This window comes from Nomascus leucogenys, chromosome 2 (assembly GCF_006542625.1).
Source record: "Nomascus leucogenys isolate Asia chromosome 2, Asia_NLE_v1, whole genome shotgun sequence".
NCBI lineage: Eukaryota > Metazoa > Chordata > Mammalia > Primates > Hylobatidae > Nomascus > Nomascus leucogenys.
The window spans coordinates 92,095,909-92,109,311 of NC_044382.1; the positions used below are offsets into that span (position 1 = coordinate 92,095,909).

The 13,403-nt window shown below is 37.2% G+C and overlaps 1 protein-coding gene and 1 pseudogene across 2 annotated transcripts in view; one reads left to right on the top strand and one right to left on the bottom strand.

Annotated features, from left to right (window-relative positions):
* The window catches only part of XRCC4 (X-ray repair cross complementing 4), a 281,359-nt gene that overhangs the window by 200,981 nt on the left and 66,975 nt on the right, over positions 1 to 13,403 (top strand). The window lies entirely within an intron of this gene.
* Positions 7,943 to 10,254, bottom strand: LOC115837000 (annotated as a pseudogene).

Consider the following 13,403-nt stretch of genomic DNA (forward strand, 5'->3'; position numbering starts at 1 on the left):
TTAAAGTCACTCATATAAAATAGAGTCATGTTGAGTACATAAAATATGATGCAAATGCATCATATTCTCTCTATTCCCCTCTCCTACATAAAAAGGGGGAGGGAAGAGAGAGAGAGGAAAGGGAACAATTTAAATAGTGCTGGGCATTCTAGTCCAGCATATGCCCAGGAGTGAAAATGAAATGGGAAACATATATCTCCTTTCCCTAGCTGTTTGAGTTCCCACTATCTTTCTGTTATGTAAGCACTGCTTTTAAAGATAAACCTTTACATGCAACTAAACACAAGGCGACCATGTAACATTTTCTAGTGCTTCATGGAAAACAAATAGCCATAAATCCTAAAATAGGAGGAAACCTGTTGATCCTGGGGTGCTGGACCAACTGAAATTTGTATAACATGCTGGACTATGGTATTTTCCTAAGGATTTTTCAGGATAATTTGATTTTCACATTAAGACCTACAATTAAAACTCTATCACTAAATTAGATATAATTCTATTTAACTCGAAGACCATTTTGTACTCTGGAGTTTTTCTTCTGCAAGCTAAAAGAGCCTAAGTTTTTAACATTCTTGTGTATTATATTGTTGTCAATCATTCTCTTAGTTGGATTTGCTTTTCACTGAATGCATACAATTTTCCAGTGTTCCATTAAAGTCATGCACCCCAAACTCTGTTTATATCTCAGACATGGTGTGATCTTTATGGAGAATAATGGGATATTACACTTCTGTTAGTGGGGGTTGTTCCCTTGTTGTTACACCATTTTTATTATTATTATGTATTATACTTTAAGTTCTGGGGTACATGTGTGGAACATGCAGGTTTGTTACATAGGTAGGTATACATGTGCCATGGTGGTTTGTCGCACCCATCAACTCGTCATCTAGGTGTTACGCCCCCGTATGCATTAGGTATTTGTCCTAATGCTCTCCCTCCTCTTTCCCCCGACCCCACGACGACAGGCCACAGTATGTGATGTTCCCCTCTCTATGTTTATGTGTTCTCGTTGCTTAACTCCCACTTGTGAGTGAGAACATGCAGTGTTTGGTTTTCTGTTCCTGTTAGTTTGCTGAAAATGATGGTTTCCAGCTTCATCCATGTCCCTGCAAATGGCATTAACTCCTTATTTTTTATGACTGGGTAGTATTCCATAGTGTATATGTGCCACATTTTCTTTATCCAGTCTGTCATTGATGGGCATTTGGGTTGGTTCCAAGTCTTTGCTATTGTAAATAGAGTTGCAATAAACGTTAAGTCTGCATGTGTCTTTATAGTAGAATGATTTTTAATCCTTTAGGGATATACCCAGTAATGAGATTGCTGGGTCAAATGGTATTTCTGATTCTAGATCCTTGAGGAATCACCACACTGTCTCCCGCAATGGTTGAACTAATTTACACTCCCACCAACAGTGTCAAAGCATTCCTATTCCTTCACATACTCTCCAACATCTATTGTTTACTGACTTTTTAATGATCGCCATTCTTACTGGAGTGAGATGGTATCTCACTGTGGTTTTGATTTGCATTTCTCTAATGGCCAGTGATGATAAGCTTTTTTTCATATGTCTGTTGGCTGCATAAATGTCTTCCTTTGAGAAGTGTCTGTTCATATCCTTCACCCATTTTTCGATGGGGTTGTTTTTTTCTTGTAAATTTGTTTAAGTTCCTTGTAGATTCTGGATATTAGATCTTTGTCAGATGGATAGATTGCAAAAATTTTCTCCCATTCTGTAGGTTGCCTGTTCACTCTGATGATAGTCTCTTTTGCTGTGCAGAAGCTCTTTAGTTTAATTAGATCCCATTCGTTAATTTTGGCTTTTGTTGCAATTGCTTTTGGTGTTTTAGTCATGAAGTCTTTGCCTATGTCCTGAATGGTATTGCCTAGGTTTTCTTCTAGGGTTTTTATACTTTTAGGTTTTACGTTTAAGTCTTTTAATCCATCTTGAGTTGATTTTTGTATAAGGTGTAAGGAAGGGATCTAGTTTCAGTTTTCTGCATATGGCTACCCAATTTTCCCAGGACCATTTGTTAAATAGGGAATCCTTTCCCCCTCGCTTGTTTTTGTCAAGTTTGTCACACATTGGATGGTTGTAGATGTATGGTGTTATTTCTGAGGCCTCTGTTCTGTTCCATTGGTTTATATATCTGTTTTGGTGCCAGTACCATGCTGTTTTAGTTACTGTAGACTTGTAGTATAGTTTGCAGTCAGGTAGCATGATGCCTCTAGCCTTTTTCTTTTTGCTTAGTATTGTCTTGGCTATATGGGCTCCTTTTTTTTTGTTCCATGTGGCTGTTACACCTTTTATTCCTGAGTTATCACTACTTTTCTAGTTGTAGATACTGCTGCTCCTGTGTCAGGGCTCACCACTATGTGAGCAAGCTACTTAATGAGTCTATGCCTCAATATTATAATTTCTAAAATGGGAATAGCAATACCTACCTCGTTAAAATTAAAGAAATGACAATTATATTATGCCAGGCACATGATAAATGTTCAATATTGGTAAATGCCCCAACTCTTGCTCATGTTCATTCTGTTTTCCCTTTCCAGTACCCGACTGTCTAGGTTTGAATGTAAACTGTCTTCCAAGTCAGGTTAATTACTTGTGGAAAAATTACACTACGAAAGCATTTGTCTTTGTTATGTTTAATAATTTATAATCTAATTTTTATCATCTGAAATTCGAGAATAATTACAAAGTATCAAGTGTTGTGTTATGTAACTTTTGTACCTTCCCTGCTCATGCCATGTACTTTGTGTATTTTGAAATCATAAGCATCTTTTCAACAAATATTTGCTGAGTACCTAATGTGAGCCAGACAGTGACTTAGGCACAGAGGATAGAAGACATGGTGGTGAGCAAAACAGCTGTGATTATGTTTTAGTGGTGTGAAACAAGTGAAAAAGAATAAATAAACATGGACACATTGTAAAATAATAAAGAAATATGCAGATAATTAAGGTGATGCAAAAGATTGTGATGAGGTAGTTCCTTTTTATATAGAATGGTCAGGAAATTGGCATTTAAGCTGAGCCTAAATGACAAGAAGACATCCTGCAAAGATTGAAAGAAAGGTAATGCAAAGGCCCTCAGGTGAGCAAATCCACTGTATTGAAGGAGTAGAAATATGTACCATGTAGGGGAATGAGAGGGAGTGGTATGGGATGTATGTATCAATGAAATAAGCTTTGAAGGCCAATGGTCTTTAAATTTTATTCAAAGTATAATGGTAAATTTTAATGGCAATGACATGGACTGATGTTGTCTTTAAAAGATTGCTATTATCAGTATGTGGAAAATGGATTTGGAAGTAGGGAGTTATCACTGTGTGGAAAATGGATTTGGAAGTAGGGAGCTTGTGATAATAGACAGATCAGTTAGGAGGTTTTAACAGTAGTCCAAGTTGAAGTCGGTCTTAGAGTAGGCTAATAGAGGACCTAGTGAAGAATTCTTAGATCATGCGTATGTTTTAGCAGTAAAGTTCCCAAGACTTGCTAGTAGGTTTGATTTAGAATAAGGGAGAGAAAGGAATCAGGAGGATTCCTATGTTTTAGCTTGACAAACTGGGTAAATGCTGCAGCTTTCAGACATGGGAAGAACTGAGAAAGAAACAGCTTTGCAGGTCGTGAAAATAGATGGTTCGGTTTTGGCTGGGTTAGGTTTTAGAGACCTAACAGACATCACAGCAGAGATACCAAGATATATATGAATCTAGAATTCCTGCGACAAATGAGGTATGGAGATAAAGATTGGAGAGTCCTAGACATTTTGGATTTATGACCATGATCTTAAAGTGAGCATAGACAGCATGAGTGGCTGTTTCTCTTCAGCAATGTGTGGATGGTTCCTAATGTGTAGATTTACACAGCAAATACAATGAAAGTAAAGAAAGGGATTATCGTAGTGTCAGATTTACATGCATGATTCTTTAATGGATTGTAGCATTTGTGGAAAAATGAATACAGTTGGTCTTTGAATAACTATTTTGTTGATTATACCTGGATTTGATACCCAGGTGATTCCTTCCTGGGCTCTTAGCTCAATTTTAGTGTGATCCCAGAACTGGATTTAAATACAGACAGTCCCTGATTTACAGTGTCTTGACTTAGGATTTTTTGACTTTATGATGGTGCAAAAGCAATATACATTCAGTAGAAACTACTTTGAATTTGAATTTTGGTCTTTTCCTGGACTAGCGATATGTGGTACAATACTGTCTCCAGATGCTGAGCCAAATCATCTAACACAGAGCCTATTTTAATAATAAAGTGTTGAATAACTCATGTCTTTTATTGAATACTGTACTGAAAGTGCTCTGAGCATGTCTAAGATAGGTTAGGCTAAGCTATGATGTTTGGTAGATGGTATGGTTTCAATACTTGTTTCTTCCAAAATCCGTGAGGAAATTTAATCCCAAATGTGTCAGTATTCAGAGCTGAGACCTTTAAGAGGTGATTGGGTTGTGAGGGCTTTACTCTAATGAAGGGATTAATCCATTCATTTATTCATGGATTAATCATTCGTGGATTAATGCATTAATGGGTTATCATGGGAATGAGGCTGATGGCTTTATATGAAGAAGAAGTGGAAGAAGAGAAATCTGAGCTGGCATGCTCTGCCCCCTTGCCATGTGATGCCCTGAACAATCTCAGGATTCTACAGTGGCTTCACCCATAAGAATTGTCTCTCCAGATGTGGCCCCTCAACCTTAGACTTCCCAGGATCCAGAACTTTAATAAAGAAATTCCTTTTCTTTATAAGTTACTGTTTCCTATTTAATATACCTAACCTAGTGTCTTTGTGTGTTTTCTGTTGCTTATAACAGAATCATATTATAATTTGTAATTTATAACAGAATCTTGTTATAATTTGTTGCTTATAACAGAATCTGGTTATAATTTGTTGCTTATAACAGAATCTTGTTATAATTGTTTACTTATGAATTTTCAATTTGTGATGGTTTTATTGGGATGTAACCCATCATAAGTGAAGGAGCATCTACATATTTAGTATTGGGGGGAAGTTCTAAGAGGACATAATTAATTTATTTAAATCACACTTTATATTGAACTCATCTATCTATGTAGAATCAGTGAATCAAAAGAATTTCTTGGGAGCCTTTCAAGTTGCAGATTCTGATTTCATAGCTTAGCCAGGCAGAGAAAGCAAAGATATGTGAAACCATAATAGAGCAATTTTTTGGGTAACTGTGATAGTCATTAGTTCTGTTCACCAAATATTTCCAGCTCTCTGCCTTCTGGGCACATGATGAAATTGCACTTCACAGCTATCTTGAGTAAGACTATATTAGTTCTTGCCAGCAAGTTTTGATTAAAAGTGACATGTGTAACTTCTGAGCCAGAGAACTTTGTTCTGCCGTAGCAACTGGCAAAGCTGGTGGCTGCCCTGTCATCCTGGATCCTGGAATAAGGAGACAGCACGGAGTGGAGCCCTCAGGCCACCCGTGATGGACATACAACAAATGAAAAATTAAAGCTTTGTCGTTTCAATCCACTGACATGTTGGGGTATTTGTTACTGTATATAACCCAACCTACTCCAACTGATGGGTTACAGAGACATCTAAATATGGCATATTTTTAGCACCATCACACTCCTATGTCCATTTAAAAATAAGAAACTATAAAACAACATTGGTTGAAAGTTTAATATCATTACCATGAAGTGAATATTGACACCTTCACTGTAAGCAGAATAGTCAAAATAAACCATTGTTTAGCTACCTTATTACAAATTTACAAGTTTGTAACACATTTCCAAATGTTATAATCTGGAAGTTTTGTTTTCTGTCTGTACCAATGTGATTGTCTAGTACAGAAACTTTAGGATAACTATACATTCTTTGATGATTTTGCAAAAATAATTTAATATCTTGTTTAAGAAAAATACAGCATTTTCATTTAATATCTTGTTTAATAAAGAAAACAATTTCTTGTTTAATAAAGCATTTAATATTTTGTTTAATAAAGAAAAATACATCATTTTCAAGCAGGTAGTAGAAGTAGGTTTTATTATTTACAGAGCTATTCAACAAACGCTCTTTTATTAGCTCATCAATTTGACAGTCAGACAAATGGAGTCAAGCTCCCATCCAGGAGGTTAAGAGAGAAAACACTCAGATTTCACATCACTTCACCCCACCTAATGACTTCACTTTCCATTTGACTTGTTGTCTGGCTCTGTTAATTATTGAACTAAAAAAATGTACTAACCAAATTGAAGCTGTAGTCTTCACTCCCACTAAATATGCAGAGATTAACCACAGTGCAGATGATCTGGAAACATAAATTAATTTTAGTCATAGAATTTTTGAGGTAGAACTATAGTAAGAAAGACTTTTCTTTACTAAATATTTAGTGGTATCTGTCTTAGTCCATTTTTACTGCAATAATAAAACACCACAGTCTGGGTCATTTACAGATAATAGAAATTTACTTCTCACAGTTCTGAAGGCTGAGAAGTCCAAGATCAAGGTTCTGGCATTGTGTCTGATGAGGGCTTTCTTGCTGCATCTTCACAAGGTTAAAAAAGACAAATGCTATGTCTTCCCATGATGGAAGGCAACAGTGCAAAAAAGGGCCTAAACTAGTTTTCTCTAGCCCCTTTTTTAACTGTACAAAAATAAATAAACTAACATTATTAAGTTACTACTTCAGTCCTTATGTTCTTTTTTAAAAATAATCAGTTTGAGGTCAGGCGCAGTGGCTCATGCCTGTAATCCTAGCACTTTGGGTGGTGGATTACCTGAGCTCAGGAGGCGGGTGGATTACCTGAGCTCAGGAGTTTGAGACCAGCCTGGGCAACATGGTGAAACCCTGTCTCTACTAAAATACAAAAGATATTAGCTGAGCGTGGCGACGTGTGCCTATAGTCCCAGCTACTTGGGGGGCTGAGGCAGGAGAATTGCTTGAACCGAGGAGGCGGAGGTTGCAGTGAGCCGAGATCGTGCCACTCCACTCCACCACTCCACTCCACTCCAGCCTGGGCGGCAGAGCAAGACTCCGTCTCTACCAAAAAAAAAAGATATATGTATTTTATAATATATTTATATATATATTTTATAATATATATTATATATTTTATTATATCTAAAATAATATATTTATATATATATCAGTTTGAAACACATTATTGAAAGTGAATACACACAATAAATTGAAAAATAGGGATGCATAGTGCTGAATACATATCAACCAACTTATCTTCATCTGTTGCCTGCTGTTGTAGACAAAATTTTACACACAATTAGCATATTGACAGAGCAGCCAGAATACGTAGGAGAAAGTGGCAAACTACTAGAAATGTAGCTTAAAGCTCTGGATCCATCACCAAAAATACTAAAAATAAAAATAAAAAAATTCGTTGTTTATCTGGGAGCTAACCGCACTATGGCATTGAATTATCTACTACTCACAAAACAATTTTTAAAATATCAAAAGTGCCAGAGAACCTTCATTAACAGTGTTTTTAAGTCAAAGTTTTTACTTTAAATATGTGATGATTACTCAAATACCCTAAGCCATATGGCAGGCCCTATCACAATAAGTTACAAATAGTCTGAATTTAATATCTTAAATGTGATATGGTTGCTGTAATACATACTGTGTGAATATCTTAATTAACCTCTTTCGGGTAGGTGATAATTAAAAGATTTAAATTTACAGTTTCAATTTCTGCTCAGAAGAATGATGTCAGTATTCTAGCAATAGTGATGGCATCCCATTATTGTAAACGCAGAACATGATAATGTCTGTACAAGTGAATCTATATTCTATGTGCAAGTTTTCAGTGGTGCAAGTTTATAACTAAAGCTGGGTTTAACAGATGCTTTCTGACTTCTGAAAACATCATAAAAATCCTTCCTAAAGTGAACAAACTAAAGTTACAAGTAGGTGACACCAGTTGTTTTTTCCCTTTATGCATGATGAACTTCATGAAGCATTAACTCCTGAGGTATATTTGTTTCTGGACCATACAACTTACATCCTCTTCTTTCAAAGGCAGCTACCATCTGCTTTATAACTTCATCGAAAAACAGTGTGGCAAGGTGAGAGTGTAGAAGAGATTGAAATTCAAAAGAAATGGAAAAACCAGAGGTACACGTTTCTGAGTAGCCTGGAAGACCTGGGCTAAAACGCCAGTCTCCAAATGATTGAGAAGTTTCCCATCAATACAGGTTGCCTTTCCGAAATGAGGTTTCACCAAGGTTACTACTGATCTATATTGCCCCAACACAGGTGGAAACCCAATTTCTGTTTTTTTTTTTTTTTTATTATACTCTAGGTTTTAGGGTACATGTGCACAATGTGCAGGTTTGTTACATATGTATCCATGTGCCATGTTGATTTCCTGCACCCATTAACTCGTCATTTAGCATTAGGTATATCTCCTAATGCTGTCCCTCCCCCCTCCCCCAACCCCACAACAGTCCCCGGAGTGTGATGTTCCCCTTCCTGTGTCCATGAGTTCTCACTGTTCAATTCCCACCTATGAGTGACAACATGCGGTGTTTGGTTTTTTGTCCTTGCGATAGTTTACTGAGAATGATGTTTTCCAGTTTCATCCATGTCCCTACAAAGGACATGAACTCATCATTTTTTATGGCTGCATAGTATTCCATGGTGTATATGTGCCACATTTTCTTAATCCAGTCTATCGTTGTTGGACATTTGGGTTGGTTCCAAGTCTTTGCTATTGTAAATAGTGCCGCAATAAACATACGTGTGCATGTGTCTTTATAGCAGCACGATTTATAGTCCTTTGGGTATATACCCAGTAATGGGATGGCTGGGTCAAATGGTATTTCTAGTTCTAGATCCCTGAGGAATCGCCACACTGACTTCCACAATGGTTGAACTAGTTTACAGTGCCACCAACAGTGTAAAAGTGTTCCTATTTCTCCACATCCTCTCCAGCACCTGTTGTTTCCTGATTTTTTAATGATGGCCATTCTAACTGGTGTGAGATGGTATCTCACTGTGGTTTTGATTTGCATTTCTCTGATGGCCAGTGATGATGAGCATTTCTTCATGTGTTTTTTGGTTGCATAAATGTCTTCTTTTGAGAAGTGTCTGTTCATGTCCTTTGCCCACTTTTTGATGGGGTTGTTTTTTTCTTGTAAATTTGTTGGAGTTCATTGTAGATTCTGGATATTAGCCCTTTGTCAGATGAGTAGGTTGCAAAAATTTTCTCCCATTCTGTAGGTTGCCTGTTCACTCTGATGGTAGTTTCTTTTGCTGTGGAGTAGCTCTTTAGTTTAATTAGATCCCATTTGTCAATTTTGGCTTTTGTTGCCATTGCTTTTGGTGTTTTAGACATGAAGTCCTTGCCCATGCCTATGTCCTGAATGGTATTGCCTAGATTTTCTTGTAGGATTTTAATGGTTTTAGGTCTAACATTTAAGTCTTTAATCCATCTTGAATTAATTTTTGTATAAGGTGTAAGGAAGGGATCCAGTTTCAGCTTTCTACATATGGCTAGCCAGTTTTCCTAGCACCATTTATTAAATAGGGAATCCTTTCCCCATTTCTTGTTTTTGTCAGGTTTGTCAAAGATCAGATAGTTGTAGCTATGCGGCATCATTTCTGAGGGCTCTGTTCTGTTCCATTGATCTATATCTCTGTTGTGGTACCAGTACCATGCTGTTTTGGTTACTGTAGCCTTGTAGTATAGTTTGAAGTCAGGTAGCGTGATGCCTCCAGCTTTGTTCTTTTGGCTTAGGATTGACTTGGCAATGTGGGCTCTTTTTTGGTTCCATATGAACTTTAAAGTAGTTTTTTCCAATTCTGTGAAGAAAGTCATTGGTAGCTTGATGAGGATGGCAAGGAAACCCAATTTCTAATTGTGTTTTACAATATCCGGATCTCTTTGATACTACATCTGATGTTTTACACCAAGGAATGAAATGCTTGTAATCCTCTATTCCTGATACTACATCATGCATTTCCTTCATGTTTCCTGAATGTCTTAAAATTCTCTCTGAATATTCTTTCCTTTTGTTTATTAATGGTGCCGCGATTTTGAAGAAAGTTCTTGCACATATCTCCTTAGGCAAATTGAGGTATGTAGTGGAAGAGTTCTGCTCATCAGTATACCACAGGAAGCTAAATATCTGACATTCTGCACAGGCCCCTGCACTGGAGCCCACACTCCGACCACTGTAGCCGACTTCAGATGGCATCCCAAGACCACCCTTCTCAAGGCTGCCTGACCAGTCCAAGCTGCCATGATAGACTCCTCTCCAGCCCTTTTATAAGACACGAATCCATTCATAAGGGCAGAGCCCTCATCACTTAATTACTTCCCCAAAAGGCACCACCTCTTAATATCACCTCATTGAGGGGATTAAGCTTCAACATGAATTTTAGAGGGTCACCATCATTCAAACCATACCAATCTGTTTATCTGTTGTTTAGTTGTAAACTGGCATAGAAAGCCAAATGAAGTATAAGGGACTTTATTCATGGTCACTGTTATTTGCCCACTGTGTATCTCATCAGGATTTCTCTATATATCCTCTTTCCTGGAGTTTCTTTTAGTGCAAGGTTTACCTACACAACATGATAGCTATAGGAAAAAATCCTGGTATTTCAAGCTAATGTTTGTGAAGAACATCCCCTGTATCTTAAGACTTGCAAAATAAATAGCATTCAACTCAAAAGACATCTTGCAATACTGGTATAGTTAGCTATAAGAATATCAAGCAATATAAGGTAGGAGACCTGGGTTCAGGTTTCAACTGTGTAATTTACTAAACCATATGACTTTTTAACCTCTTTCAAATCTGTCTCCTTCTTTCCATGCCTCCTTCACTGCTTTGATTTAAGCCCTTCTTACATAGCTCCCTTTCAGACTTGACTCCAATACAGCTGCCAGAGTGATCCTTCTAAGATGTTAATCAGTGTCAAGTCTTTTTAATGAGTCCCTACAGTTCTCAAGATAAAGTTCAAACCCCTGAATTTAGTACACACAGGCTTTCATGAGCTGCGCTTTCCCTAACTCCCTAGTCCTAAGATTGTAAAGTGAGACAGGCTGTTAGCAAAATGCAGCTCACGTATGTGTTTGGTCGAGTTTGCACTGTTTTTTTTTTTTTTATTTTGTACCATCATTAATTTAAAAATTGAAACCTTTTATGGCTTTGGAAACTAGCAGATATTCCCTCACATGGTAGCAACTGGTTATACTGACTGTTCTCTCTAGAATGGACGTTCACTCTTAAATTTACTACAGTTTCCACCCACAAAGTTTTACCCCCTTACGTAACTTGTGGGCAATTTTCATTCGCCTCTGGCCTCATCTCTAACCGTTTTTTATGTTCATCATTTATAGCACTGAACTATGCCAAGTTTCTCCAATGTTGTCTGATTACCTTTGCCTGGAATTCTCTCCTGCCCTTTTCATTTCTTTGTCTCACTAAAAGTGCCAAGTAACAAAGGTATTCCCCCCCAAAGGGGACTATCTGCTTTTGATTAGCTACCTTCTTATAGAAGCTGACTGCCTGGACAGATCATTGTCCAAAGACAACAAAAGGCTCATCCATTAGGCACCCAGTGGCATTTAACAGGAAGGAAATATTGGTGCTTCAAGGAGGGCATTTATTTAGCCTTAATACTAGCCTATTTGGCATCATAAGTAAGAGAAAGAAAAGATGAAGAAATATGTCAGAAATAGATTCTGATTCGAATGCTACAATTGGGGTTAGTTACCATTAAATGGCAGAATAGAAAATGGATGACTCCTATGGCAAATGGTTTGGGGAGAGACAATGTCAAAGTTGCTTGGCATGACAATGAGTGCCTTAAAACCATTTGGCCTAGAAGTTTCACCTGCAGGAATTTATTCAAGGAAAATAATCATGAATGTACGCACATAACTGAATGATATTTATAATAGCAAAACAAAGAAGTAATTTAAGTGTCCAACATTAGAAAATTGGTTGAGTCATTAGTTTTAAGACAGTACTTCTTAAAGTATAGGATTCCATAGGAGTGTGTTGACAGCCATGTCAGAAAAGCCCCAGGCTCTTCATCACCACTTCAATCGGAGTAGTTTCAGTTTTATGTGTTGTACATATTAAGGTTCCATGTGAGACTTTGTTTAGAAAAAAAAAAATCTGATCATAAAAATAAAAATTTGAGCTGGGCGTGGTGGCTCACGCCTGTAATCCCAGCACTTTGGGAGGCCGAGGCAGGTGGATCAGGAGGTCAGGAGATCGAGACCATCCTGGCTAACACAGTGAAACCCCGTCTCTACTAAAAATACAAAAAATTAGCCAGGCGTGGTGGCAGGCACCTGTAGTCCCAGCTACTCGGGAGGCTGAGGCAGGAGAATGGCACGAACCCGGGAGGTGGAGCTTGCAGTGAGGCGAGATTGCGCCACTGCGCTCCAGCCTGGGCGACAAAGCAAGACTCCGTCTCAAAAAATAAAATAAAATAAAAATTTGAAAACCACTGGACTCTGTAAATTCTAGTAACTTATATGACAATATATATTTGGAAACATGTATGTTAACAGCTCAGGTTATCTTTGGGTAGTGACTTTTTCGCTTGTTTGTTTTTGCTTGGATTTGTCTGTGTTTTCCATATTGTCTACAGTGAACATGGTACTTCTATAGCCAGACCAAAAAAAAATGGTTTTTGCAAAAAAACAAAAAAGGAATTGACAACAAATAGTCCACAAGCCACTGAAAATTCTCCAGCTTACCATTTTTGGCATTCAAATAATAGGTTTGTAAACCTTCTGTAGTTATGAAATTTTTCCCACTAAGTATCATAGGTTATAAAGAACGTTGAAGATACAGTTCAACACCCTCATTTTACATTTGAAGAAACTATGTCCAAAATGTTTCACTTTGTTGAAGCTAGAGCTGGGACCTGGTGGTCTTCTGATTCCATTGCCTTTTCTGCTATCCACCTAATTTATAAAATGTATATTCATAATTCTCATTTCTTCCATTTATGTCTACCTAGTTGGAGCATTCATCATTGTGTTACTACTTTTTCCTTTGAGTGAAAACTAATATTTTTGAGGTGCCAGTGATCAAAATTTCTCTGTTTAAAAAAATTTGTCACAAACTAAGACATTAAAACAGGTCCAAAAGCTGTCATATAACTAATTGTTCTGATTTACACAATTGGAGTTTTATAATTGACTTCATTCCACTAATTCATTAAATGTGTATGTTTAGTCAAATTTATAATTTGGAATTGAACTATTTACTCCAAACATTCTTACTGTTTTCATTCTCTCTTGGCATCTACAAGGAAGACATTAGATACATGTTCCATGTGCCCCACCTTCCTTCTCAGACATGAATGTACTTGTGAAGCACTCTGTCTTGTATTTCAGGGTCTTAACTCATCTTGGAGTTATCTTAC